The sequence below is a fragment of the Neopsephotus bourkii genome, unplaced genomic scaffold, assembly GCF_033783945.1.
Source record: "Neopsephotus bourkii isolate Nb327-2 ecotype Australia unplaced genomic scaffold, CSIRO-AGI_Nbou_v1 NB_1451, whole genome shotgun sequence".
Classification (NCBI taxonomy): domain Eukaryota; kingdom Metazoa; phylum Chordata; class Aves; order Psittaciformes; family Psittacidae; genus Neopsephotus; species Neopsephotus bourkii.
The window spans coordinates 162,156-188,888 of NW_026901928.1; the positions used below are offsets into that span (position 1 = coordinate 162,156).

The 26,733-nt window shown below is 38.9% G+C and overlaps 1 protein-coding gene across 2 annotated transcripts in view; it reads left to right on the forward strand.

The window, feature by feature from the left end:
• The window catches only part of CNTNAP4 (contactin associated protein family member 4), a 240,696-nt gene that overhangs the window by 59,072 nt on the left and 154,891 nt on the right, over window positions 1–26,733 (forward strand). The gene's annotated exons all lie outside the window — the stretch shown is intronic.

Sequence of the window (26,733 nt, forward strand, 5' to 3'; positions counted from 1 at the left end):
TTTGCTTTATAGAAGACAAGATTCCCAGTGCAGTTTCTGGCTATATTCCCTCTGCAGTAGCTCTCAAAATCCTTTCATGTGGCTTTTTCACTAATTTCTCTAACCTTTACGTAATTTCTAACATCAGCAGAGACAAAGACACAATTATTTGTATAGCTTCCTACTTGCTGAGACGGTATTGGCTTACATGATTACAGGTGTCCTTCTGGCCTTTAATACAGGTTCCACACTGCCTGGACTCAATTTCACAGTTGAACTACCAGATATTCAAACCAGACCTGAAAGTCACTACACCTACGTGACTGCCATGTACAAGAAGTGATCTTGTAGATATAGACTATCCTGCCATGAAAACAGTTATCAGAAAAAAGTCCTCACTCTACAATCCCTAAAGAAATTGAATGTTCCCTGCAACTGATTCAGGTTTTGGTACTAATGAGCCTTTGACTTTTTGCTCATAGAATCAAAAGCAGACAGTATATTAATATCTTCATCCATGTTGTCATGGCAGTATCTGTTTGTCCTTCATTTGTGCAACATGGTTATCTTTTTTTGCCTCAACATAAGTATTTATGAAGAAAAATATTAATGACCCAACTAGGAGAGAACATACTCTTTCTGAGACCATAATTTATTCTCTTTGTCATTTCTTACCATCCCTGATTTTGAGCTCACTTTAAAACTCTCTTCACATATTCTTCTCATAGTAAGTATTTATGTAGTACTTACGAACAGTCTGATGCAGTTGTACTAAAGCTCTTTAACTGAAATCCAGTTCAAGTAACAGTGGAGTTCTTTGTCCAAATCTGTATTTCTCATATTTGATCAAACTCTTGTATTTCAATACTTAATCTTCAGCTTTCCAGTCACCTAAATAAAGAAGATGGTAATAATCTGCAAAATAAACTTCCTTATTTTAGTCTGGCACTTGATGTTAGCCTGTAAATCTCTGCAGCACCAGTACTTCAGTGGTATAGTGCAGGCAGGCCTTTCAGAGTTACCTTATAAATAATATTGATAATTTATGTGCCCAACTTTATACATCAGCCACATGTGGTGATTGTTAATGAAGGAAAGGAAAAAAAGCCCTAAACATATTCTTGACACATACTTATCATGTAATAATGAAGAAAATCCTTATCTAAATCTTGGAATTGCTAAGGGCATTTGTCAGCCAAAAAAGGAAATAGAAAAAGACAGAAAAATAAACCTTGGAACAACTAAAGATTTTAGATTAGTTGTAAGTCTCTGAGGATTTGGAAGCAGAGACTTGTAATTGGGAATAATGGATAACCTTATGATAAATCATACTACCAAAATTTCCTAAAAAGTAATTGTTCCTGCATTTTTTACAAATCAGTGGATTTGAAATACTGATCTGTATGTTTTCCATTTCATGTAACTTAATAAGGGAGGAAGAACATGTCAGCTCTTGGCAGGCTATACTTGGGCAATCAACGTTCAGAGCTGGCACATGGCTATAAAACGTTCCATTAATATTATCAGCTGAGGGTAGGTTTGTGGTTGATTTATGGCTCACTTGAAGCCCATTTGTATATCATCCTACTTAGTAAAACAAAATGTAGCTATTAGTGCTAAATTACTTAAGGAATAGGAGTTGAAAGTGGAATTTTTGCTACCAGATCTCTAATTTCTGTGGCTTCTCATAGAATATGCCGTCAAATAGTGAATAAGGAGAACAAAATTTTGTCTATTAAAGACTGAAGTAAAGGCAACATTCAGCCAGGCTGGTCTTCTTCACCACTGGTTCAGTTTTAGGCACGTGAGGATTGCCAGCTCCTTCACCTTTCAGATTCCATTCTTGAAGAGCGCTCAGCCTTCCTGGACCTCTTTGTCCTTTAGTAATGTTTTCCAAGCGATTCTCTCTACCAGCATCCAGAAGAGGGATGTCAACCCTCTGGAAGTTAAAGGGGGTGGTTTTGCTGTCTTTCTCCCTGGCTTAAGATCCTCCAGATTTTTCTGGTATTTTGCTTGTCATTTTGCTATAGCAAAGTTAAAGAAAAGACTGGTCATACAATGAAAAGTGGTAGATAAAAAAAAAAAGAGCAAATACTAATGAATATTTAATAGACTTTTGTGTCAATTATTAAGTAGCAGTTTCACAGTCATCTACTTAATAGCAAAAAATCAGCATTCTCTAAATATTAGTTTTCACTATGAAGAAATCTTTACTGTATCTTCATTCATCTGCTTAGGTAGAAAACAATTCCTCGTACAGATACAAATCTTCAAAACCGAATTATATAATGTTATCATGTGGGCAAATATGTTATCTACATCAAGTCTCAGAATTTTCAAGCTCCAAATCTACCTCTCTTAGAGATTGAGTTGTTATTCTTTGGACACTTTTTAACAACTTTGACCTCAATCCTTGACTGAAGTTCTTCAGACTACAAAGGAGTAAATTGGCCTTATGAAGTTTAACCATGGCAAGTGCAAGGTCCTGCACCGGGGTCGGAGCAATCACAGGCACAGCTACAGATTGGGCAGCAAAGAGATTCAGAGCAGCCCTGCGGAGAAGGACTTGGGGGTGCTGGTCGATGAGAAACTTAACAGGAGCCGGCTTCAAGTGTGTGCTTGCAGCCCAGAAAGCCAACCGTATCTTGGGATGCATCAACAGGAGCGTGACCAGCAGGTCAAAGGAGATAATCCTGCCCCTATACTCTATTCTTGTGAGACCTCACCTGGAGTATTGTGTGCAGTTCTAGTGTCCTCAACATAAAAAGGACATGGAACTGTTGGAACAAGTCCAGAGGAGGGCCACGAGGATGATCAGGGGGCTGGAGCACTTCCTGTATGAAGACAGGCTGAGAAAGTTGGGGCTGTTCAGCCTGGAGAAGTCTGTGTGGAGACCTCATAGCAGCATTCCGGTGTCTGAAGCAGGGCTGTAGGGATGCTGGGGTTGGACTATTCATTAGGGACTGTAGTGATAGGACAAGGGGTAATGGGTTAAAACTTAAACAGAGGGAGTTCAGATTAGATATAAGGAGGAAATTCTTCGCTGTGAGGGTGCTGAAGCAGTGGAATGGCTTGCCCAAGAAAGGTGGGAATGCTTCATCCCTGGCAGTGTCGAAGGCCAGGTTGGAGAGAGCCTTGGGTGACATGGTTTAGTGTGTGGTGTCCCTGTCCATGGCAGGGGGGTTGGAACTCGATGATCTTAAGGTCCTTTCCAACCCTAACTATTCTGTGCTTCTATGATTCTATGATTCTGTGAAATGAGTTCTTGAGTTCATAAATCCATTTACAATCCAGTTAGTAATCTTTATTTCTTTGCCACCTGACATTCATAAATCAAATAATTAATATGCTGTTAAATCTAAAGGAACTTTAGTTTTAAATATATATATATGTATATGCTTTTCTGCTTTCTGTCAACTTCATTTTTTGTTTTTATGGTTTGTATGTATGTGTATTTTGTGTGTATTTATATGTGATATCTCTACATACATATATATATATTATAATCTACTTCAAAAAAAATCTTAAAACTATAAAGAGTCAAAATTTTAACTGAAAGCAGCCTAGTGTTCCATAACACTTTTGAGATAACAAGACAACCATGAAATCTCTTAGGAATAAAAGCAGCGAGAGGAGTCCTATTTCTTATTCAATATTCATCTAGTGAATCCTGGATACCCTATCATCCAAGATAATGTTTCAGGATATAGAGTTAGTTAAGCTGCCACCTGAATATTTGCACATAGAGAGCAGAACTGCAACAGTAGTGCTGTGAGACATTAGTTTTCTGTTGGGAATTAGTAATTGAATAAAAATAGATGCAGACGAAGCACAGATATTATCTGGTGACACTCTGTGGATGGTTATATCTATTTCTTACCTTTTTTCCTTAAAAGAATTTTTATTTCAGCAATTAGCATTTTATTTACTCATGTGTTACAAGAAGTTGAAAATAATTTACAAATAAAGTGGATTTATTTCGAAAAATACAATTATTTAATGGATAATTATTGATATCAGATTGACTTCTAAGTCATCAGATTAATGCTAAAGCAGTGTTAGTTTACAAAATTCTTACAAACTAGAAGAAACTGTGTATTATTTAGTCGAATTGGTTTGGCATTTTGATTATGTTCCTGTAAAATATCTGCATCATTTTAAATGCTATAATATTTCTGAAGGACAAAAAAATTGGAATCATAGTAGCCCAAAGAAGCTGCTTTTAACAGGAATATTCCTTTTCTGAAATATCTGGAAAGTTTTACACAGCAACTACCATGATTTATTACTAATAATTTATTTTTAAATTACCAAAATACCATGATTTATTACTAATAATAATTTATTATTATCTTTACGTATATGGTATAGCCTGATTCCAGTAGTTCTGCTCTCTGTAATGCTGTCATTAAAAGTAAGAAGCTGTGACGGTCTGAAAAAATGGAATCTGAATATGCATAAATGCACAATTTTCAGTGTAAGTAAAGCTTTTAAGTTAAACATAGCTTTATAAATAACACAGCTTAGCTGTGCATTTGTTATACACCAGTTGTCTTAAAACTGAAGCAAATACAAAGTCCCTGAATTTCTCATTTGGCTGTCAAGGTTGGCTTGGTTTCATAAACATTATAATGTTATTTTTGAAAATCACAAATTAGGACTAATGCCATTATAATCCTCTGGGAAAAGAAAAAAGAATCCAGATTGTTGAAAAATTAAGTTTTTCTTTGTCCTTTGTTCCAAGGACAAAATTTAAGTGAATTGAACTGCACTTTTTCTTCATTGTTAGGTACTTCAGCTCATAAATTTTCTCTTCCAAAGTTGCTTGAGACAGTAATAAAACTCTCAATCTGGTATCCTGGGTTCAGCAGTAACAGTCATTTTTCTCCTTAGTAGCTGGTGCAGTGCTGTGTTTTTGACTTTCAGCCTGGGAACAGCGCTGATAACACCGATGGTTTTAGTCGTTGCTCAGTAATGTTTACTCTGACCAAGGACTTTCTGAGTCTCATGCTCTGCCACAAAGGAGGGGAAACCAGGAGGAAGCAGAGACAGGACACCTGACCCAGACTAGCCAAAGAGGTATTCCATACACAGCACATCATACCCACTATATAAACTGGGGGCAGTTTACCCGGAAGGGCTAGATCACTGCTCAGGTATGGCTGGCTGTAGGTCAGTGGGTGTATTCTCTTCCTTTGTTATTTCCTTTATCATTATTATTATTGGTGGTAGCAGCAGTGATTTGTGTTATAGCTTAGTTACTGGACTGTTCTTATCTCAACCCGTGGGAGTTACATTCTTTTGATTCTCCTCCCCGTCCCTCTGGAAGCAGGGGGAGGAAGGGGGGGGGGGAAGTGAGCAAATGTCTGCGTGGTTCTGGGTTGCCTTCTAGGCTTAAACCACGGCATCTGGTAATATTTATAGCTTTTATAATTTAACCATTTAACTAACAAAGATGTTATGTTCCATTTATGATGATCAAGCCAGATATGATTGTACTTGCTGATCATGAGATTCCATGAGGCTAGTTCAGCTTCATTTCCCCTGTGCTATTTTTCTAGCCATCACAGTTACACCCTTAGTCTTTATGTAAAAAACTCAGGAGTAGATGCTGTTTGTAGCTGTCTAATTTAAAATATCCAAACCTCATCTTCTTCATGAGGGCTTATTTTCAAATCTTGTGGTGAAGTATTGATGTAAGAATCCAGAAATTCTGAAAAACAGACGTTACAGAAATACAAAAACCTAGAAATTCCCTTGGATTTCTTGAGTAATAACGTAGTTTATTTTTAATTCCTTTTATAAAAGAATGGGGATACTAAGACACAGAAGGCAAATGAGTCAGTGGATTGGTTAAATAGTGGCTTTCGGAAAGCACCATGCTAAATTGCTGTATCAACATTTTAACATTCAGGTCAATATGGAAAAGTTTAGTGAAAACTAAATACAGTGGCTTAAGGAGAGTTCTACTAACTTTCCAGCTGAGGATCTGGCATAGTGTGTCTATAGATACCAATTAATGAATTGTTATATAACCTTGGAATTAGTAAAAAGAATTTGGTTGACTGACAAGCAGTTGAATTATGAATATGCACATATTCTAAATAAGTATTGCATGACCTATAATTGCATAAATGAACAGAATGCTGGGAGTCATAACTGGGCAAACTAAGGAAATAGTGCTTATGTAGGGGACATTGAACTTACCTGGTTTGATTTCATCCTTTTGTGTGTCAGGATAAGTAGCTTACAAACGTACATGTACACAAATAGAACTTCACATGTGCATGCATATTGCAGCACTTGAAAGTACCTTACCCAGAGCCAAAATGGAATAAAACTAGCTATTTGATATGACTTATAGAGTATTTGTCACACCATTGTACAATATTTGTATTTTTTCCACATAAGCCCAAATAGGCTATAAGCACCAGGAGGATGACGGTGCGTTTGTTCTCATACATAGAAGGTCATGTTCTTTTTGTGTATGTCAGATCTGCATGCAGGCCAGTAACCAGATGGAAAAGGCCAGTATTCTCCTGCTGCTAGCTGTAGTAATTTATACCCACAATAATGGAAATAGAACTTTTCCATTTTAAATACACACTTTGAGTATTTTTGCTTGGAAACTACAGGTGTCAATATTTTACTGTTCACTTTGCTATACTAAATGCATTATGTTTCATGTAATAAAACAGGTGCCAAAGGAAGTGAATCAGCATTTCCAGGGTTGAATAGAATTTTCTGGAGTCCCATCATCAGAAAGTGAGATTAAAGTAGTGACAAAAATGATAGACACAAACATGTTCATCTGCTCAGAGATACTGCCCTGCTTATTCTCTGGCAGAGTGTCCAAACATATAACTTATGCTAACTACAACTGGAGAAGGTCTTTCTAGCTTTATGTTAGAACTGGGTGATAAATATCAGGCATGTAAGATTTAGTTTGATATTATTTCTGAATTTGCTGCCATTGTTTTTACAGTTCACTGATATTGCTGTTTAACAGTGTCCAAAGCAGTGTTCAGTTCCTCAAAATAAATACAGGAGCGTATGAAATATTCTTCTTATTTTTGTTTGCAGTAGGGTTAAAATTGACTGTGTCAGTCCGCTCTTAATAAATTCAGTATTTCTTAAATCAGTATTTTCTACTAAAATGCTAACGTTTGAGAAGGCAGAAACAAGTCATAAATGAATGCCTGGATCAGAGTAATATAGTACAAGTATACATATTTGGACTTTTCAGTGTAATTCACATCACTGAAGACTGTAGCTTCAGTTAGGAAATTTAATTTAATTACCCCAGAAAACAATATCAGAACACTGTCACTGTGGCATATGTTTGAAATATTCACAGGTATTCTTGTGTCACACGTACCAAGTCCAGCTAGTCAGTACAAAATATAATTAATCTTACATATATATATAATTAATTATAAGTAATTTTGCTTGCCTAGTCTTTAAATGTTGTGACCATAGTTAATAAAATATTGGGATGGTGCACTAGTGTGAACAGCTGTCTGTGAAAAAGAAGAAAGTTTGGTGTTGTTTGATAGTTCGATTTTATCTGAGTTTTTTCATTTTTATCACATCTGAGAGAATGAAAGGAAAACAAAAACAAACAACCCAAACCAGAAAGAAAATAAAAGATTAAAAGTTTTATAAGTGAATAAATTGCAGAAGTTTTAATGTAAAATCATCTTTGTCTATGTAAAACCACTTTTGTCTGTGAAAGCTATGGCTAATTATCACTGCTAGATTTCCATTGCAAGACATCAGAGTAACATTTTGGGTAAAACTACTGAAAAAGAGTAACAAATATACCTTGTTCTGTGAAAGCTGCTATGTAAAGAGCATATAAACATTTATTAGCCTGAAAGTTGTATAACTTTATCAGACTGATGAACAGTGCATTAGAGTTAGCTATGCTCTTACTCTGTTTTGTTGCAACAAGTATTAATTCAATAAATATATATTTTACACTTCCACTCCATTTAATTTATATTTAATAACAGAATGTTGACTATACAATTGGAAATTACATCAGTACAGAATTCCAAATGAAAATTCTTCATAAAGTCAGCTGTGTAATGAAAGATGGCAGCAATGAGATATTTATATTTTTGTTGTCCCTAGCAAGTTTTCTGTGCATCATCTACCTATGAACAAAATTACCTCCTCAGACAAAATTTACAACAATAAGGTGTATAATCCCCACTTTGCTGATGAAGAAGGGAGAGAAGATTAAGGATGAAATGTAATGATTCAAGCTTCACACACAGTAGGATTTGTAAATGCAGCATACTAAATTCAGATATACTCGGAGACTAGAGAAAGAAAAGAGAACAGCACTACTGCAGGAGTGCATTTTTCTAAGAATGAAACAGTCTCCCATATTGACTCCTGGCTTAGTTTCAGTCAGGTATGTCAGGTATTGTCAGCGTATGTGCCAAAAAAGCAGTGCACGTTCAAGCTATGTGGAACTCCTGGTTCTTACTAAGGAAGGCAGTTTGCTGATGATTGTCGAAGAAAAGAATACGGTAACAGCCAAGAATGACGAAAATTTTGCAATGAACAAAATTGCCCTTCCAAAATACTTTGAAGTATTGTCTGTGAAGAGCAAGAGCTGTTTTCCTAGCAGGACTCTTTTGAAGGATATTTTTCTAGTACCTGCCTTCTGCTGGGGGGGAGGGGGGGAAATTCCATTTAATACATAGTAGGAGTGGTGCAGTGTCAGAGTATATCCTGAACAATTATAGCTTTATTACAATATTTCTAAATAAAAGTGTCTATTTAAATGAAAATGTGATCTACTTTCAAATAATACAATACAGTTTTACTTATGTGAAAGGATTTGACTCAAACTTGGGCTTTCCACTACATACAAAACATGTTGCCTAGTGTAGGCCACAGGTTCATAGCACCTTGTGGTATAACGGAGATGAAAAAATCTGAAGAAAAAATACTGGCTTCGGTATGTCTCTGATTTATTGCCAGTAAGCTCTCCTTTTGATAAACTGTGGCAGTCTCCTTTTAAAAAAAAATCTCCCTGGATATATATACATAATGATCAATTGAGAAGAAATGTCTTCAAAGCCTTCTAAAGATGGAACGTAAAGTGGAATTCACTGACTGACTCACTCACTCAGTCACTCATCTAAATTACTGTTTAACACAGAAGAAAGGGGGTGAAATATAGTTAGATACATTCTTCTACATTGCTCTATGAAGCTAGAACAAATGTCATTATTAATACAATTTCCCAGAGGCTTTCTCTCACACTGAATCAGATCCAAAATGTCTCTGAAACATCTCTTGACATAGTAACTGCTACTTGTCATAAATTATTATTAAAACCTAACACTCATTTTATCATACCTGCTACGATTTTGAAATTTAAGACCCTTACATATTAAATATTCTGGCAGCTGAAAAAAATAGATGCAATTGCACCTTTTCTTCTAAGATCATATCTGTTTTCTTCATTAATACTCAGGTTCAAAAAGGTAGACCTTCCTACAGCAGTAAGTTTATTCTGCCTTTGAGGCCACTGAAGTAGCTGTTCCACCTGCCTCCCTTAAAAGAAAGTCTGCCTGACTGAAGCATTCATACAGTTCTTTTTATGTTCTGCCTAGCTCAAAAATCCCTGAAATTGTTCAGTAATTCTCATTTCCACTGAGAAAGTTTTGCATGCCATCTATAAAATACTTCCGGGAAAATACAGCTTATTTACATGGATAAACTAGCAAATACCTGTCATTTCTATATTTATTCCTGGAAATTACTCAAATAAACTCCTCTCATTCTTCATATTTTAAGAAGCAAGACTTCACTAATTTCTTTACACCAAAAGTATCTTCAATTTTTCAGAATCAGATGCCATTTGTGTGGGACTTTTCCGTCTTTATTCAAACAATTCATCTCATGAAATATTAATGAGAAGTTCTGCTTTTTTGTTTGCTTGGTTTTTTTGGGGAGGGGGTTGTGTATGCTTTTCCCAAATACCAGGCCTTCATAAATGCATCTTTTGCTTGTTCTCTCATTTTTTAAAACTTGGCTAAGATCTCCCCTAACAGTACAGAGAGTGTTGTCTCATCTGTTAGGAAAGAATGGGTGGTACTAAAGACCTTCAGAGTTTGTATAGCCCCCCAAAATCCAATTTTGTTTTAATATAAGGAAATAAACATTTTTCCATAAAAGAGGGTACCCTTCAGAAAGACTTCTCAAATGGGAAATAATTCTTCGATTCCTTGAAATCTATCCAAGATTTCATTCTATGTTTCTGTTGAGACCTTAGTACCTAATACTGATTAACCTATCTTTGTCAGTTTGTAATATATGAACACAAGACCGGAAAACAGCTAAGCAGCAATGCCTAAATTTGGGAGTATTTCTTAATTTTACCAGTCCTTAATAGTTGGGGAAGGTTCATCTTCTATTATTTAAATATTAGATAGGAAATGATGAAGACATTGAGTGGTTTCCTGTGGAATCCAGTTATTTGAGGATACTGAACCATGACATTGTCCTGAAAGATAGCCATGGAGTCTTTGTATACACCATTGAAGTGGCAGGTCAAAAGTGTTTTTAGTCTCCTCCAAATGAGTAGTAAATGTCTTTCATGCAGAAATTGCTTACTAGAAATCTTAGATCTCCTTAACTATTCAAAGACTCCTGTTTTAGTAATCTCTAAATAAAGAAGTATTTTTTTCTTACAATTTAGCAGAATACATCTGCTCACCAGCTTAAAATAGCAAGAGGAGACTGCAGAGAAAAAAACATTGAGATTGTTCTATCTGGGACCAGTTAGACACTGGCTTTAGAACTGACTGTTTTGTATGATTAAGTATAAGCTTGTGAATATGAAAAAAAATTTAGTCCTGAAAATAAACTCATAGAAAGCAATACATTTTTCCTTAGATCCAAGGGAAGAGACTATGCAGAAATTTTATATATGGAGTACTTCGTACAAAGCTGGATTCTGACCTAACAGTCCCTCTCTGCCTCCTTCTGTCTGTGTTCAAAGGTCTCTCATTCTCTTCTTAATTCTACTTGCCACAGTTTATCCATGTTTTAAATTTTGGTGCTTATGCTCATGTCTTTTATCACTGAGTTATGACTCAGAACAGCATTACTGCAATTGCTTTTGCATACCCTTTCTGACAACCTGGCTAAGTTGTGACTTACACTGTTCAGCCAAAGGCTGAAGTTTAGGTTCTTCCTGATAATTACTTTTTTGGTATTTTGCTAGTGTATAAATTGGGGGTTCTAATTGCATGAGCTCTACTTCGTGGGTTTACAGGAGAACTAAAATCTGGAAGATAAAGGTTTGATCCCAGCATTCTTTTTACCAATTCTGTTAGTTGAGAGGGTTTTCTAAGAGGGTTCTAACATGGTAACAATTCATCAATACTGTTTGTCAGGTCTGTCTCCCTAATTTACATCCCCATCATCAGTCAGTGGATTTTAAGGGAAGAAAACTCTTGCACTGTTTGCTACAGTTTATAGTTCTCCATTTGTGGAAGAGGATGCCTTTATTTTCAGCTTAGAAAGGAAATAATGTCAGATTTTGGTATTCTATGGATTGGGATGCTTTGAAACACTTCATTTGACTTTTCTAATCCAAAAAGGATTGTCAATTTCTAATGCATGTAGAAAATCTACTTTGTAATACATGCAGCCATATTTATCCCTGGTGCAACTTTACTGACTTCAAATTAGAATAATTTTCTGTTAAATGATCTACATGGGAAATACATAGCTTGATTAATCAAAGAAAAACATCTTTTATAACGTGTGTTAGTTTAAATCTGGATTTTTACTTACATTTCTTGGATAGACTGAAAGTGGTGTAAATTGTAATTCTGGCTAAATGATACAATAAGCTGCATATGATGAAGTACTGTGAATGCACATATGAGTGTGAACTTTGGTTTGGTTGACATAATCACATAGTCAATGGGAGCCGTAGAACAGGCCAAACAGGTAGGAGGATTCTGTTCATACAAAGGAGGACTCTTTATATCAGTTTCTATTCTGTATAGTACAGAGTTTTTAAAATCAAGCAAAAGAAGCCTGGCATGGTGGTAGCTACAGAGAACAGTTTAAAAAGCTTAAGCCTTACCACATAAATTTTCTGCAGCAAGGTCAAGTTTTAAACCTGATATACCCCTCAAAAATCCACTGTAAGACTACTAAGGTATTTTCTGTCATGGATTTGAGGTTTTGGGTCTTTTTCCTCGGTTGTTTCTTGGTTTATTCTTTTGTAGCTATTTACTAACTTTTTTTATTTTTATCTACTTTTAATGTCTCAGTGATAATGATATCATCACCCTTGTGAAGCTAAGGAGCTGTGAAAATGCATTCTCTTTAAAAACCACGTCCTAGCAGACAGGAGCCAGGATGAGGAAATAATACCCATTCAGCTTTGTGATGTATTCATATTGGTGGCCATGTGGGAAGGCAGAGGATAAGTAACCTGCAGAAACAAGGGAAAAATAATATAATGTAATTTAAACTGTATGGGAAGCGCGTCTGATTGAAAATCTATTAATGTAATCAATCTGAGGGAAAGCAAGTCTTCTTCCATAAGTACAGTATCTAAATCCAGGTCTGTTGACACGGGAGCATCGGACAAAACGCAGAGACAATCAATGTGATCAAGCGATTTGCCAAATTTATTCACACACACTGACAGTTTTTATAATACACACGAATAGCTGATGTAACCAGTATATATTCTGATTGATTGGCTTAAGAGTGCTAACTACACACTCTTAGAGGTGAATGGGAAAATTCTGCCTTCTGTTCCTTTTGCTACTTTTAGCGTGTTTCTTACAGCTTCGTCATCCTGCTCCCACATCCTGTTATCCTTGAGCAACTAACAAGCCTCTTTGTTCTACTGCACATAGCTGACCCTTAATAACCTAAGGTTAGGCCTTGCAGCCTGGGTAACTTGAGTACAAACCTCAGAGTTCAGCTAAGACCAGACAGCTGGGATTGCTTCTCATGTCCATCGTTCAGCTATATCCTTCAGAACCGCCATCTCCTAGGGCTAAGACGTCTGGGTTGGTCACAAGGTGTCCGCTGTCCTTCAGCCAATCCACAATTCCCCCTTCTTGTTTTTGAGCAAACCAGATGGCTGTTGCATTCTTCTTAACTACAGATATGACACACCGTAACATACAACTCGCCAGTAATATAAACAAAAGTAACGCACATACTATAGTCACACTTTGCACAATCAAGTCTTTAAGCCATCCAGAAATACCCCATCCTTTGAAGAGCTTTGTTAACCAATCTAATCCATCTTCTTTCCTTAGCCGCTTAGCCCCCTCTTTCAGTTGTTGTATACTTTTATAAATTGATGCGGAATGATCTGATAAATTCATGCAACACATTCCTTCTAATTCAGTGCAACCATGTCCCTGTGCCAGCAATAAAAAATCAATTGCTGCCCTATTTTGCAAGGTGGCATGACGAACACTATCAATGTCGGTCAAAAGTCCGCTTAGGGTAGTAGCATTTGTTTGCTTTGCAAGCCAACAACCTAACTTATTAAGAGTACTTAAACCATATGCCACGCCGGCTCCTGGGGCTAAAAGAGAAGCAAGAAGAATTTGCCCTGGACTCCAAAATCGCATGTTGTTATCACAGCTAGAAGTAAACTGGTGCAGACTTCTCTTTGTACGAGTATGACTGCGAATTACATTTAATATCATTGATGTGTTAGGTGTTAGTAAGGTTAGTCGTCCTAAACTACAAGGACCTCCGTTCCATCTAGAGGGAAGGCCTCCCCATGCTTGATCTCCACAAATAAGAAATACACCAGGAGGTAACATTAAAGGAACACTAAAAGAGCGAGATACATTATTTATGGTATAATTGCACCAAACGGTATGATGGCGATAAACAGAACTACTTGCATTAACATTCTGACCATGTCGTGTCGTATTATAAGTGTAATTGAAATACACACAGGCATCCATTGTAACAGATCCCAACAATTCTAATTCCTGAGGTTCCTGAGTCACCATTGGAAAATATGCGTATATACCATCCCAATTGTCCACACAGTGTTGGGGGCAAGCACAAAGGCTTGCAGCTCCAGGCAGGATTGGCTTCGGTCATTCATCCAATGGTACTCCAAGACAAGTAGAAAACGGGTTGTCAGGACTCGCTGTAGGAAGGCACAAGGTATCCTGTTGTGTGGCATTTACCAAAGTCACCGAAACATTCTGTTTAGGTTGAGGAATTATCCATCCTTCCGTTCGAGGTTTTCCCAATAATAGAACAACAACCCCACATAATGCCTCCATAACACTCAGCATCTGAAACATATAAATAGAACTTTTTAATTCTTTTACACTTAACATTGTTATGAGGACACTGAACCCTGACTTGGTACCCGTCGTGGCCCAGATTCTGTAGAAACACAAGCATACCCTTGGCCAGTCATTATGACTTCCACCGGACTCTTCCATTCCCCTGAATATAAGTCTCTGTAGACCACCTTAGCACTGTTTACTTTCACACATCTGGAAGCAAGAGCATTATTATACACCACAATAGGTGGTTCTGTTCTATTTCCAGTTAGATGCAAAAAATTTAAAACATAAATAGCTTTTGCAACTCGTCCTGCCGGTGGGAGAGAAATTCCCCCTTTTTGTTTTTTCAAAAGCGCCTTTAAGGTAGAATGAGCACGTTCAATTATAGCTTGTCCAGTAGGAGAGTGTGGTATTCCAGTGAGATGGCGAGTTCCCCATTGTTGAGAAAAATGCTGAAAGGTGTGAGAATCATCAACAGGTCCATTATCGGTTTTGATATAGAGGGGAACCCCTAGAGCAGCAGTAGCGGTATGCATATGTTTAATTACATGTCACGCAGTCTCACCTGTTTGAACTGTGGCCCAGATTTCCAAGGAAAAGGTATCTTTGGAAACATGTACATATTTTAAACGGCCGAATTCGGGAACATGAGTAACATCTATTTGCCACAATTGAAGAGCTAAAAGGCCACGAGGATTCACCCCAAGTCCTATTCCAAGCTATCCTTCTGACAGGCTGCACAAGAGTTACAATACCTTGCACATCTCTTAAAGACAGATCAAACTGCCGAGCCACTACCTTGGTGGACTGGTGAAAAAAAATCATGAGAATACCGAGTTTGCTCAAACAAATTAGGCGCTGGGCCAGACCAAACAGGAGCTGTAACTGATGAATCTGCATTGTTATTGCCGATAGCAAGACCACTACATAGTTGATGACTACGAATACAAGTAATAAAATAGGGTTCTGTACGCTGATTGACTACATAAGATAACTGTAGCAATGCCTTCTGCAAAACGGTATTGTTTACAGTCTTGATCATCGACTGCTCGATACGTTGGACAATGCCCACTACATAAAGAGAATCTAACACAATGTTAAAAGGTTTGGTAGGCCAGTGTAAAAATACCCAAACTACCACTTCAAGTTCTAAAGTTTTCAATGAATCTCCTGCCTCTCCGTCGAGAAATTGTTTCTGCCAAGTTTTGTTACTTTGCCAAGTGGCTACAGCCCTTTTTGACTTTTTGCCTGCTTCGGTGAAAACGGTTAACCCTGATACAGGTCTTTCAGAATGGATTGGAAGAGTCTCAAAATGCTGAGTGGTAAGCATAGGCAAAAGCTTTGACTTAGGAAATATATTAGTAAATTCCCCAGCATAATCTGAGATGGCAATCTGATACTCAAGAACAGAGTTTTGTAACCAAGAAAGATACTGTTTATCCACTGGAACCAGAATCTTTTCTGGATCCTTCCCTGAGATCTCAGTTATTCTGTTCCTGCCTTTAAGGAGGAGTTGCGAAAACAACTCTGGACGAGTTGTTACAGTTTTCTTTTGCTGATAGGGCAGAAATACCCATTCTAAGACACGTATAGCGTCATGTCTAAGCTGAACAATTAATACACGAGGATGTCATCTGTCATCTGCTGAGTTGATTATCATAAATGAAATAGGAAATTTTTCTATCCGACTTTCAGTAAATCCAGAAAGCACCTTTTTAACAATGTTCTGCAGGGCTTGTTTTTGTTCTATTGAGAATGATCTTTTGGCGTCCGCATTTACCTCACGTCCTAATAATGGCATTAGTGGTACCAAATCATCGTTAGTGATGCCACATATAGTTCTAAGCCATTGAATGACACCCATGAGCTTTTGCACATCTGTCAAGGTTTGGATATCTGTTGAGAGTTTAACTTTTTGTGGCTGAATTCTGCTGCCAGTTATAATCCATCCTAAATAGTGCCAGGGAGCCTGTTGTTGAATTTTTTCTGTGGCTATATATAACCCTTTTTCTGCCAAATCTGCTTGCAATTGTCCCAATAATTGTTGTGGTATTGATTTTCCAGCAATTAAGATATCATCCACATAATGATAAAAGATCAAGTCCTGATGTTTTTGTTGAATAGGGTTTAGGGCCTGAGCAACGTACATTTGACAGATTGTAGGTGGGTTTTTCATTCCCTGTGGTAGTACTGTCCACTGATACCGTCTTGCCGGGGCATGCTTATTAATGCTAGGAACAGTAAAAGCAAATTTCTCACAATCATCTGGATGTAATTTTATGGTGAAAAAGCAATCCTTTAAGTCAATAAGTAATAGTTCCCAATTTTCTGGCAGCATGGCTGGAGATGGTAGCCCTGGCTGGAGCACCCCCATATCCTGCATAACTGAGTTAATTGCTCTAAGATCATGCAAAAGTCTCCATTTTCCTGATTTCTTAGGGATAGTAAATATTGGTGTATTCCATGGACTAGTGGAAGGTACAGTTGTCCCTCCTGTAATTGTTCCTGAACTAATTCCTCGATTTTTTGCAGCCAGTCCTCCTTAAGCAGCCACTGGTCTATCCAAATTGGTCGTTCTGTTAGCCATGTTAATTTCAGGATTGGCTGTCCCACAGTGGCCACTCCTAAAAAGGCGACGTTACCAGTCGGGTATGTAGTTGGCTTAAAATATCCCGACCAATTAGGGCTATTGGCAAATTCAAAACGTACAGTCTGGTATTGACTGCCTCACCATCAAAGAACGAAGAACTAAATCCTGATTTATAGAAGTTTGCTGACACCCTCCTACTCCCATGATCCCTGCTGGGGCCTGTTGTAATGGCCAAGATTGTGGCCATAGGTATAAGGGGATTAGTGTGACTTCTGCACCTGTGTCTATGATGGTCGTGATCTTTATGGATTGGCCACTAAGATGAGTGAGTGTGAGATGTTCAGTTGGTTTTCCTTTTGTGATATCCATAGCTAGCAACATATTTGGCTGGCCCGTAGAGCCAAAATTTCCGGTTCCTCTAAGAAAACTCCCAGGTCGTGGTATCTTTGCTTCAAATGGTATCAGTTGAGCAATTTTCTCCCCTGCCGGGATTGATAATGGGGGATTCAGGGTATACACCATGATTTTTATGTTTCCCTGAAAATCTGCATTGATTAGTCCCGGTACCACAAAGATACTATGACGCGAGACAGAGGGTCGTCCTATTAAAAATGCACTCAAACTATGACCCAACGGTCCCCACAACACTGAATCCACGAGGTGAACTTGAGAATCACAAATAGTAGCATCTGTTGCGGTTGTCACGTCCACTCCGGCACTCCCGGCTGTGGCTGAAGTGAGGCTATCCAAGCACCCTTCATTTGTGTCTGAGCACGAGGGTAAGCGCTCTTCCTCTCATTTCCCGACTATGACAGTTCACAGTATTGTGGGTTGGGTTATTGCATTTAGTGCACCATTTTGAATTGTTAACAGTCGGTGCACAATGATTATTTGGCATTCCTCTCTGTGATGTTCGTTTTTTAGTACACTGAGCTCGAGCATGACCTGTTTTACCACAATTATAGCATCTCATTCCCCGATCAAGCTTTCCCATATTCTGAATTAGCGGTCGGACAGCTGCACCAACAGCCTCAGCCACAAATGCCGCTTTTTGTTTATGACCCATACACTCCACTGCCTCCAATAACTGTGCTGCAGGTGCCCCTCTGGGCAGAGTATTTAAAATCTGTTTTGTTTGATCATTTGCTCCATCGAAAGCTATAATGTCTAACAACTTCCCTTTCATATCATCACTCAAATCAGGATTCTTAATCAAGGCTTCATGCAGCTTGTCAATAAATTGTGAATATGGCTCTGTGGGCCCTTCTTTTATCGTTAAGAATCCAGGTGTAGCCTTGTCATCAGGCAGGGCATACCAGGGTTTTAGCATGAGGTCTTGAGACAGCACAAGCACTGCAGTTGGAAAATTAGCCTGAGCCTGAGGCTCATCCTATGGGCCTGTTCCCAGCAAGGCGTCCGCTGTTACCCCAAAAAGCGGATCAGCCTGCTGGTGTGGTTGGCTAGCAACCTGCTGACAGGCTAGACCTCATTTGTTAAAAAAACATAGCCACAAGTAAGGGGCAAGCAATGACTGAGCAATCATACGGATATCATATGGGGCCAATATATATGCTGAGAATACATGTGCGATTATAGCTTGGGTATAAGATGATTTTAGCCCATATGTTGTTACTGCCTGTAGGGCCTCTTTAACTACTTTCAAGTCAAGTGCCTCCCAATACACCGGGGGGGGGGCCCCCCCCCCGGTGGGATAGTAAACACAGGATATGCAGAGGGACCTAATGTAGAAAATTCACCCGTGATAATTGCATCCTTAATCAGCCAGCACCAGTGATGTGCGGGATTTCCCTTTCCCCCTTCTGACCCCTCTCCCACCCCCTTGTCCTTGTGTCACTTTTTTTTAAAACAGATTCTGTGGTGGATAGAGCGGTGGGGCTGATGGGCCAGTCTCGAGAGCCTCAAGCTTCTTTAATAACTGCTGGAGCTGTGTGTCCTCCAATCCAGTGGGCATCTGTCAGCGAACTGAACAGACAGAGCGGGGAGAAGCCGAATCAGAGTCAGGAAGTGGAGGATACAAGTCAGGTTTGGAGTCAGGAGATTCAGGATCTGGTTCAGGCTCAGCCTCAGGGTCTCCGTTGTCCACAGCAACTGCTTCTTTCATCTCAGATGTTCTCAGGTTGGGTCGAGGACGCCAACGATCCTGACCTTCATTAAACTCGGCACGAGGTGCTGACTTCTTCGGCGCCGTTCCAGGCACCACTGGGGGTGCAAAAGTCATAGCCGCTGCACTGTGTTCAGGGTTAGAAGAGATTGCTCCTTCTGGAGCAGCAGCAACGAAAACAGATGTGACCATCGCCTGTTCTGACTTCATTTCTTTTAAAGTGTCTAAAACTAATCTCCAGAGTGTAGAAAATTCTTGAGTTTCTTTTGTCCCTTTACTGATCTCATCTGACAGAGCCTGGCCAATGCAGTCCCACTCTGGAACCTCAAAAGCCGCTTGCACGGTGGGGATAAAGCTGCGACCACAGGACCACTTTAACAGCCTCTGTAAGGTGGCACTGTCATATTGCAGTCCTCTCTTAGAGAGAATATGTTGGAGGAGCTTCATTACCTCCTGTTCCTCCTTAGTCGGCGTGGAACCCATCTCCTCCCTGGCCACTCACCTGATCAGAGCGAGATTCCCAAAGTTTGCAGATGTCTGTCTTTCCAGCGCAGTTGCAGCGCTCTGCCAGTGCCGGGGAAGCACTGATTCGACTGGCTTTCCCGTCGCTTCTTTTCCCGTCGGATTTTCAAACCTGCATTTTGCCAGTTACCGATCTGAGGGTCCCTGTTCGGGTGCCACTTGTTGACGCGGGAGTATCGGACAAAACGCGGAGACAATCAATGTGATCAAGCGATTTGCCAAATTTATTCACACACACTGACAGTTTTTATAATACACAAGAATAGCTGATGTAACCAGTATATATTCTGATTGATTGGCTTAAGAGTGCTAACTACACACTCTTAGAGGTGAATGGGACCCTTAATAACCTAAGGTTAGGCCTTGCAGCCTGGGTAACTTGAGTACAAGCCTCAGAGTTTAGCTAAGACCAGATAGCTGGGATTGCTTCTCATGTCCATCGTTCAGCTATATCCTTCAGAACTGCCACCTCCTAGGGCTAAGACGTCTGGGTTGGTCACAAGGTGTCCGCCGTCCTTCAGCCAATCCACGCAGGTCAGATTACAGAACTATGGTCTTGTTTATATTTTAGCAAATTAACTGACTAAAAAATTGTTGGCTACTGTATGCTGATTTCTTTAATGAGTAACACCTCCTTATTTAACTTCCGCAGAAAAAGATTGTGCATTGCATGGGGGAGGGTGCGAAGAACCCCCAATATATTGACAGTATTCACTGACTTGAAAATAAATGTTCTGATATTGTTGAAATAGAAATCAAGAATAATGAATGTTCAATAATATATGAAATATGCATGATTGCTTGGATTTAAAATCCAGAACAAATCAATCAATTTTAATGCATTAAAAATATCAAGAGCTTAGGAAAATTTCACATCATTTAATACTTAGTTTATTTTTGAATATTGCATAAAGTGAGGGATTCTATTTATCCATCCATACAAGAGATGGAATGAAGCTAAACTTTGATTTAATTGATGCTCGGCTGAATGAAATGTCTCCCAGTAACTATAGATACTCTATTAATTTGTCAGCTGTCAAGGCAAGTCAGCAAGTTGCTACTAAAATGGGACTGAAATACAGAGATTCATTAGTTAAGAAAAAAATACCTCAAAAAAAATATGCGCTTGCTAGATGTGTTCAATAAATCAGTGTACTTTAAAGAGAATTGCACCATATGTGTAGAATCATATTTTTCAAACATTTAAATTAAAAAACTACTAAAATAGGAAGATCTAACATTAAACAGAATGCAAAGTTTTTATTTATTAATTATGTGTGCAACTCTAAGTCATCATGTTCCTCATAAAAATGAAATGTATAATGATTTTGGGTTTTGTTCATGTGGGTTTTTTTTTTTTAACAGATACCAAGCACTAAACTTTCATGCTTCTGCAGCCTGTAGATTGTTGGTATAGTTCATGCAGCTAATCTCAATATTGGCAAGAGTCAGTGGAAAAAGAAGAAGGTTAAACAGCTCTTGAGAAGAGGTTCAAAACAAAGTATCTCTAGATACAGATTGCCTCCTTTGTGAAAATTATTTTTCTGATTTGCTGTTAGGAATTTGTTTCCTCAGCAGCTGTTAGGAAATGCAGAAAGAGGCAATTGAAGGAAATATGTGCATTACATAAATGATACTGGGAAAAAGAAAAGTTAGTGAATGAAGGTGAAGTCTGCAAAGTCAATCATCCAGAAAGTTTAGCAATGACAAAGTTACGTACTTCCTGTATCTTAATTTAGCTTTGTGTTTTCATATATCTTGTACTGTCTCATGAACACAGTATCTGTATCCCCATAGAGACTCTTGAAAGCCTCCCCATATCTCCCAGGATAAAACACTGTAAAAAAGACTATAAAGGGCTGGGTGAGGACTGGACATGTTCTGACAATGTTTCCTTCAGGACTGGGCAAACGTTTCATCTCTGTGATACTGCAGGTAGCAGACAGATACTGGGAGGACATCTGGCTGTTGGACATTCAGACAGGAGAGCTGCTGAAGAGCCTTTGACAGATGAAAGCACCATGTGAAACAGTGGTGAAGTGCTGCAAGAAGCAATGTTCACTGGCAAGTGCTCCGACCACACCATCCAAGTCGTGGAAGGCAGATGCAGGGGCTGTGAGAATGAAGACCTTGGGCGAACTGTAGGAGAGGATCTGGTTTGAGACCATCTTAAGAATCTGAACGTGCACAAGTCCATGGGACCTGGTGAAATCCATCCACGGGTCCTGAAGGAGCCGGCAGATGAAGTTGCTAAGCCACTGGCCATCATACTTGAAAAATCATGGTAGTCGGTGAAGCTCCTGATGACTGGAAAAAGGGAAAAATAACCCCCATTTTCAAGAAGGGGAAGATGGATGACCTGGGGAACTACAGACCAGTCAGTCTCACCTTTGTGCCTGGCACAATCTTGGAGTAGATTCTCCTGGAAGGCATGCTAAAGCACCTGAAAAACAAGGTGGGTGGTGAAAGCCAGCATGGCTTCACTAAGGGGAAATCCTTCCTGACCAATTTGGTGGCCTTCTATGATAAGGCTACGGAACTGATGTACAGGGGTAAAGCAGCTGACATCATCCACCTGGACTTGTGCAAAGTGTTCGACACTGTACCACACGACATCCTTGTCTCTAAATTGGAGAGACATCAATTTCATAGGTGGACTACTCGGTAAATAAAGAACTGGTTATTCATGTGACCGCATGCAAAGAGTTGTGGTCAATGGCTCAATGTCCAAATGTAGACTGGTAACAAGGGAAGTCCCTCAGGGCTCCGTGTTGGGACTGGCCTTGTTCAACGTCTTTGTCGCTGACATGGAGAGTGCGATTGCATTTGCCCTCAGCAAGTTTGTTAATGACACTGATCTGTGTGTTTCGGTTGATACGCTGGAGGGAAGGAATGCCATCCAGAGGGAGCTTGACACTCTTGTGAGGCGGGCTGATGCCAACCTCATGAAGTTTAACCATGCCAAGTGCAAGGTCCTACACCTGGGTCGGAGCAATCCCAGGCACAGCTACAGGTTGGGCAGAGAAGAGATTCAGAGCAACCCTGCAGAGAAGGACTTGGGGGTGTTGGTTAATGAGAAAATTAACAGGAGCCGGCTTCAGTGTACGCGCGCAGCCCAGAAAGCCAACCGTATCCTGGGCTGCACCAAAAGGAGGTGTGACCAGCAGGTCAAAGGCGGTAATTCTGCCTGTCTACTGTTCTTGTGAGATCTAACCTGGAGTATTGTGTGCAGTTCTGGTGTCCTCAGTATAAAAAAGGACATGGAACTGTTGGAAGAAGTCCAGAGAAGGGCCACGAGGATGATCAGGGGACTGGAGAACCTCCTGTATGAAGACAGACAGATAAAGTTGGGGTTGTTCAGCCTGGAGAAGAGAAGGCTGTGTGGAGACCTCATAGAAGCCTTCCAGTATCTGAAGGGTGTCTATAAGGATGCTGGAGAGTGACTCTTCATTAGGGACTGTGTTGACAGGACAAGGGGTAATGGGTTACAGCTTAAACAGGGGAAGTTTAGATTAAATATAAGGAAGAAGTTCTTTACTGTGAGGATGGTGAAGCACTGGAATGGGTTGCCCAAGGAAGCTGTGAATGCTCCATCCCAGGCTGTGTACAAGGCCAGATTGGAAGAGCCTTGGGTGACGTGATTTAGTGTGTGGTGTCCCTGTCCATGGCAGGCGGTTGGAACTTGATCTAAAGGTCCTTTCCAACCTCAACTATTCTATGATTCTTCGATGCTGTGTTGCAGCTGTGGAATGGTGATTCAGGCCAGGCTATGGCTTCACACAGGCCATTTAAGATATCTTGCTGCTTCTCTTCTATGCCTATTCTATATGGATCTTACATGGTATTGGTCAGTAGATGGCTGACAGTGAGCTTCTGGGTCTGCATCTCTAGTGTAATCCTTCAAATCAATTATCCCTGGCGTTAGAAACCTCTGTATCTTGTGTCTTTCTCTTCTTTCTGTGTGATGTAGTGCCGTATAATGGGGTGGAATAGATTACATGGTATCTTGCCTTGCAAAATCTTCTGGAAAATGTGGTTCTGAAGGCAAAAATACATCCCTCAGCTGGCAGCAGGTGTGTGCCACAGATTGCGTATGTTACAGATGTGGGCTGCCCTGCTTGTGAGTGTGAGGCTTCTTGTTTAATTTTCAAGGCTGGAGGTTCACAAAATTTTTACTTGCCTAATGCTGCTGTGCAGCTCTCTACAGCCATTAAAAGAAGAAACAGCATGGACATGAAGATAAGTCTGTGAAGGCTGCAACAGAACAATTGAGTTGCAGACACAAAACAGGGAGGATGCAATACATTTTGTCTTCCTGAAGAAGTAATTCTAAGCAAAATCTATTTAACCTCCTCTGTTTTAAGGTAAAGCCTGTGAAATATTAGTAGAGACTTCATGGAAAGTAACTGTGAGTATGTGAGATTTATCAGTGATAGAGTTTTAACTTGGTTAAATTTGGGAAATATCAAAGGATGAGTATCCTGGTAAATATTCAGGACTTTTCTTGAATTGAGATTATGGGCCAAATGCCTTTACTGGATTTTTTTTCTGTATTCACACTAATTTTCCATCTTTTATAGTTTTTATAATCCCACTAATTTTCTGTCTGGTTTACTAGCTTTGAAGGAATATGCCTTTTGGCACTTCAACCTAATATCACTACAGACAAACTTCAACCCCAGGAGGCTAACTGACCGCTCATTTTACTGTAGGATCTACATAACTCACAGGGAGCTGCAAGAATGGTGAATTGAAAATTTGCTTTTCAATTAGTTCATTTATCCATTTCCACAATGCCAGATGAGATGGCATTGGGTGTCAAGGCCGGTGGGTTGGTAGCAGTAAAATGATGCCCTGTCCAATCAAGGGACACAGCAATCCTGACCTAAATACTACCCTGTTACCTTCCTTTCAGGGAGAAAGCCTTCCTGTTGGGTTCTGTGCTGTATTCTCCTTAACATCTGTTGGCACTGAATAAGTGCTACTGGTATAGATGGGAGTAGATGGGTCATGGCAGGGTGGCTGTGTGAAGATGAGCGTAGCGCAAATGAAGGCTGCTGCATGCAAATTTTGAAGGGAGCTTCTCAGTAAGAAGGAGGAGAATTTAATGAAGAACTGAATTTACCTGAAAATAAGATGAAGGGTTTTTTTCAAGTAGTTTAGACATTGTCTTAAATTGTCATCTTATTAATAATTTTTAGAACTTGTAACTGGAAATATGCTATTGTGGATGTACCTGTTTTCAGGGGAGAGGCTGAATGGGCCACGTTTCTCTGAGAATGCTGCTTGAGAAAACCTGGATGCCCCAGTGACATCTTCTCAGACAGCAAGCTTGCAATAGGCTTGGTTTTGCAGTCTTGGTTTTGCATTAACAAATACATTATTGGAAATACATTAATGATGGGTGTAATATAAAAAGCATGTGGTGGGGACTAGTGTTAACGAGGCTCTTTTACTTCAGAAGGTAAGTGAAAACATCTAAAGCGTATGTAACAGAGCAAGGATGGGCTGGCTGAGGTCAGCTATGGTTCTGAGCCCAGGGACAGGGTATAGGGGGAGGACCCATGGGAGACTGGGCAGGGCTACTAAGTGCTTAGTGCCCTCGGAGCACTTATTTTTAAGTTTTAGAAAGATAATGCCACGATCACGGAAAAGATAGAGTAACCAATAGCTTCTGAGTAGGAGGCCAGTGACCAGTTTAGAAAAGGAAAATCACATGCTGTCACTGAGGACTACATTAATATATTTATTATTTTATCCAGGGCAGTTTGTTACGGTTGGTTATCTCTCTGTGTTTTGGGTAAAAGGAAAAGAGAAAAAAAATAAAAAAGATTAAAAAAAAGGCAAAAAAATAAAAGCAAAAATTTGCCATCTAGTGCTAAATGAAGTACATTTGAAATCTTGCTATTTTTTTTTCTTTTAAATCTCTTTTGTCTTTACATTGCTGCTGAGTATGAAAAATTTGTAGTCAGCATCTTGGAGAACTGGTAGAATAGTTTCTTAAAGAATAATAAACTGTCACAAAAAAGAAATTGAAAAGTCAAACTTTTATTTTAAAGAAATAGACACTTTTTCACCTAGTGATGTACTTTTCATTAAGAAAACATAAAGGACTATGGATAACCTTGCCTCTGTATATATTGGGAATTTAGTGTGTATTTTCACTGAATTCCCATCTTAGGTAATGCTGTATTCTTTGCTTCTTGTTCTTCATTTTCAGAGGTGTGTCTGTATTTCTCCTGTTAGATGTAGCCAGTTACATGTTCATCTAAGGAAGAAAGGATTCTCTATCAGAACTTACATTTATTGGAGGCAGTTCAAATTTTGAAAGAATCCGTCTTCAGAGACTGCCAATTCTTGCCCATTTAATCAACTTGCATGGGCAAACATTTGGGTTATTCGGGTAGTGTGGTGTGACTGTCTCTTCAGAATTGTTTTGGGTTTTTTTTATATAAAATATATGTATATGTGTATATATATATATATAAAAGTTGATATTTATTGGGAAAAGACATAGCTGGGATAGAATAATTGCCTTTAAGTGACTTCTGAGACTAACAATAGATCTTCTGAAATTAGTTTGCTAAATAATTATATCACTAATTATGATTAAGTGAAAAGTCAAAGCCCCACTCAGCTACAGTTTCCATGAAAAATGGGTTAATAAAGAAACCACATAAAATTCATGTGTAGAAAATACTATAGATATATCCTAGACCTGATGTCTGCTTTTAGGAAGACATTTCTAAAAGGAGAAATTCAATAGGAATTAAGGTAAAATATGTCAAATTATTTTAGAAGTATATGTTATGCTGTAATTACCTTATAAATGTTCAGACAAAGTAATTGCCACATACATGGTGCTTTATGCATTTCTCTGAGCTATTTCCCCTTACCTTGCTCTGTAGAATGAACCTCACTTTTTGTAGCTTAGGAACTTCTATATAATTTCCCATTTTATTTTTATATGACAGTTTTAAATCCTTAAGTAATAATTCTTTTTTTATTTTTTTTTTCTAAAGGAGATAATGTTAAAAAATTAACCGTGAACAGAAGTAAACATATGTGATGTTTTATTTACAAACTGTTATGTATAGAAAGCCTATACAATCATAAGATTGGATTAAAATTGTCTATTTCCACACAATATACTGTTTATTGATTGTGGGAACTAGATATATCTGCTTTTCTTG